General features: G+C 38.8%; 1 protein-coding gene and 1 pseudogene across 1 annotated transcript in view; one reads left to right on the plus strand and one right to left on the minus strand.

Moving 5' to 3' along the window:
- Positions 1-4,397, plus strand: part of LATS1 (large tumor suppressor kinase 1) — a 49,699-nt gene that overhangs the window by 3,357 nt on the left and 41,945 nt on the right. The window lies entirely within an intron of this gene.
- LOC102872997 lies at positions 3,354-3,999 on the minus strand (annotated as a pseudogene).

Raw genomic sequence — 4,397 nt, forward strand, 5'->3', positions numbered from 1 at the left:
TCAGTAGAATTTTGCTTGCATGTGAAATTAATGATACTGTTCTATAGTTTCCATACTCTGTTGGGTCACCTTTCTTTGGGATGGGAACAAATATAGATCTCTTCCAAGTAGAATTTTGCTTGCATGTGAAATTAATGATACTGTTCTATAGTTTCCATACTCTATTGGGTCACCTTTCTTTGGGATGGGAACAAATATAGATCTCTTCCAGTCAGTTGGCCAGGTGGTTGTTCTCCAGATTTCGTGGCATGTGAGCACGTCCAGGGCAACATCTCTTAGCTGAAATATGTCAGTTGGTCCTATGTAACCTATGTACAACAACATAACAGTATAAAAAGTACAAAACAGATTCATAGATTTCTAATATATTAATACAAAGTACATGACTACATGCAGTAATCCTACAAGCAAAGAGAGGTAGAAAGGATACAAGAAGATTGTAGTTGAAGTCTAGTAATAAATGAATGAATGAATGAATGAATGAATGAATAAATACAGAAGTAGAGAGATCCATATAATAGCATATTCTATCACCAACACTGCAGCCAAAATGTACAAAAAAGAAGAGGAAAGAATCTGTTTCAAATAAAACTTGGAATGAAAATGATAAGGCTGGGACTCTTGTAATACAGCTTAAAGGCTGTGGTGACCCAACTCACTGCGTAGTCTGTGTATGTATATTTATATATATCATGGATGGAGACTTTTCCCCAAATGAAGACATATAGAATCTTTTTTTTTTTTTTTTAAATTAATTTCAAGGAGCATCTGCAGAGATTTTGGACTTCCATTCATTCATTGTTGCACTTTTCTCCTTGCCCTCCACCCCCAGCTCACTCCTTTCCTTGAAAAGCAAAAAAAAACCCCCTTCATTGTTACACAATCCCCCCTGCACACCCTCGTCCCCACCCCCACCCTGAGTATACTCAACTCTGCAACCCTCATTCCAGACTCTTATAATAATCATAATGCTCTAAAATATATTACTTTTAAACTATTCTCTCCCTGATTGGCTTCAATGCAGTAAACATAATTTATCCAGTTTTTCTCAGTCTTACCTGCACCCTGATGTCAGCCTCATTCTACAACAGTGGCACCATATAGTATTTGTCCTATTGTGACTGAGATATTTCACTCAGCATAATGTCCTCCAGAGTCACCCATTTTTAATAATATTGCATGAGTTCCTTGTTTCTCAGTGGAACGAAGTATTCCGTTATGTGACTATAACACAGCTTCTCTATCCATTCGTTTGTTGATGGGCACCTGGGTTGTTTCCAACTCATTGCTATTGTGAACAAAGCTATGATAAACATGCGTGTGCAATATCTGCTTGGATGTCATTTATGGTCTCTTTAGGGTATATTCCCAGTAGTGGAATTGCTGGGTCAAATGGTGTCTCTATTTGCAACTTTCTGAGAAAGTGCCACATTGCTTTCCACAGTGGTTGCACCATTTTACACTCCCACCAACAGTGAATAAGGGTTCCAGTCTCTCCACAACCTCGCCAGCATTTGTTGCTTGTCGTTTTGTCAAATTTTGCTATTCTGACGGGGGTGAGATGATAGCTCATAGTTGTTCTGAATTGCATCTCTCTTAGAGCTAGGGATTTTGAACATTTCTTCATGTGCTTGTTGGCCATCTGAATGTCATCTTTGGTGAAGTGGAAATAATAGAATCTTAAGTTTAGGTTACAAACAATAAAACTATAGATGCCAATAAAAAGTGGATCACTCCCTATTGATCTTTATACTACCCATTTTAAAAAATCTAATTTGAAAAATAAGCACTGAGTATTGTTACTTACTATAACGTAGGCAAAATGTTCCCCCTTTGTTATGAAAAAAATCTTAGGTGGTGATAGGTTTATCTTAAACTTTTAAAAAAGAGGCAGTGAGATGAGCTCTGGTGGCCTAGTGGCAAGAAGCTGCACTGCAATCCCCAAGGTGAGCAGTTCAGATCCACCAAATGCTCTGCTGGAGAAGGAGGGACAATCTCCTCCTGTACCAGTCAGATCCATTTTGACAGTACACACACACACGCACGCACGCACGCGCAGTTAAAGTACTTTGGCTTGGGTTCATATGAGAGGCCTTTAACCAAGATTTTAGAATTAAATCCACATTCAGGATTTATTTATTGCTCAAAATCTCAATGTTCAGAAAGCGTAGTTTAAAGAAGCCAAAGGGGGGAAAAGTCTATATATCAACCAAGTCAGCATTGACAGACACCTCTTTTCTTTTAAGTAGAATTGTACTTCAGAGTGAAAAAAACCAAAACTGAATAGTTTAAATCAAACACTCACTCTACAGAGATAAAACCTTCACAAAGGTCAACTGAAGAAATCTAGAGCTAAAACTAAATTGTACAGATTTTTAGTGAATTCACCAAACAGTAATATAACACAATAACAAAAAAATTTACATACTCAGCAAACCCTCTGAAAAACATGGCCCAAGAAGCATTAACTTTTTATAATGCTACCTTGAAGACTTGCATATTTTCCAGACAGTTTTGAACAGTGTGTTGTCTTATTAAAAGTGGTAATGCTTTGGTACCAATTTAAGATTGCGTATCCTAAAAACCTGTCATTCCCCAAGAGAAACTCTGATAAACTTTGATTTTGCTTTAGAAGTTTCATATAAATTAAACATCTAATCAAATATTAATATGGAGGGAGGTGAAACCTGGGTACAACACACAGTCACATTGTCTCTCTGTATATTTAAGTCCTTTCTCTCTCCTAGGTATTTGTACCTGGAATCTTAGTGTGTCCTGCTTCATGTTTCAGTAATAGAGGTTTGAGTCATTAGAACATTGGCAAGACCTTAATGTTTCAAAATTATTAACAGATACTTCTAGGGGCAAGTACATGTTATTGGGTTATGACAGATTTATCATGAGGGGAAACAAGGGTAGTCAGGGTAGCCAGCCATCTTTAAAAATGCTCCAACTACTGCTTCTCAATATAGAAAGACTAGAACTACATATGGTTTATCATACAATGAACTCCCATCTCTGTCCCTGGAAATTCTGCTTTTCGTTCCTTAGAAAGGATATGGGGGGCGGGGGGAGAGACTTAAAGAGCACTTTACAGGAGCATTCAGCTTTCCTGTGAAATACTCAGCATCTTAAATATTATGTACACTTCCCCCCACCTTTTCTTTATAAGAAAACTAGACACTGTCCTCATAGTTCATTGAACCTGGGAGAGAAAGAACCCATTCAAAACCATTCTGCATATTGTCTTTTGGCAGAGCAGCAAGTATCTGAGTTTAAAAATACGAGAGTTTCTTTGTTGCAGCTTTTCAAAATGTAAATCCTTCTGTGTTTCCCTTCTACATAAGGCTCAGTCACCACTTCTGAGTAGTGATGGGACAGGCTCTAGGCCTGGCTCCTCTGTCTTCTCAGCAGTGCCTTTCTTGTTGCTGCAGCAAGGCTTGAATAGATGTGTGTCAATGAGGACTTCTCCAAAACGGCCTTTGTAGATAATACCACAACATATTTTCTGTCTTTTCCAGTATGTAAGATCTAAAAAGGAAAAGACTGATGTTTTGTTAGACCCAGAAGCTGTCTCTGTATCTGAGCCACCATCTGACTGATTGTAACAAGGAGACTTGCTGGAGAGGCACTTGAGCAACAGAATTACGATGTTTAAATTCCTTCTGTAGTTTACTGATCTGGTTGCTTTTTATCCTGTTTCCAGGTAGAGTTTTCACTTTCTTTGGTTTCAGTGTAGTCTTTAGATTGGGCCCTGCCCTTGCATCTACCACGATTTCAATTTTTTTTTTATCCTGCTGGCAAATTGCTGCATCTTTTCACAAGCAGAACACAGGCATTGCAGATGTCTCCTGAGCGAGTTTCATGCAACCCAAAACAGCCCTGGAAGTCTTTTTCATAGTGTTTTCTGCCAGTGAATCGAGAAATGGAGGACTTACCTCTGGAAATACAGCAGCCCTCTATACATCGGTACATTTTTGGCTTGAGAAAACCAAACATCATCTGAGCAATACTGTTCTAAAACCAGCTTTTCACTCGCAAAAACGTTTCCGAGTGTAGAGTGCACAACAGGTCTACCCCCCTCCTCAGCTGCTCTCTCCTCCTCCCATAGTTGAAGTGTTGATAACATGCTTCAGTGTGGATAAGGAGCCGCATCAAGACATAATGCTGACCCCGAATAAGCAAAGCACTCCTTAAAAATAGAAGAAAGGTAGGAGGTATCTCTCTCCCTGATTTAAAATCCTACTACACTGCCATGGTTGTTAAGACAGCATGGTACTGGTACAATGACAGACACATAGATCAATGGAACAGAATTGAGAACCTGGAGATCAGCCCATGTATCTATGGTCAACTGATTTTTGACAAGGAGATGAAATCAGTCAAGTGGGGAAACG

Source organism: Elephantulus edwardii, unplaced genomic scaffold (assembly GCF_000299155.1).
Source record: "Elephantulus edwardii isolate Elephantulus edwardi_28Jun2011 unplaced genomic scaffold, EleEdw1.0 scaffold00102, whole genome shotgun sequence".
Taxonomy (NCBI): Eukaryota; Metazoa; Chordata; class Mammalia; order Macroscelidea; family Macroscelididae; genus Elephantulus; species Elephantulus edwardii.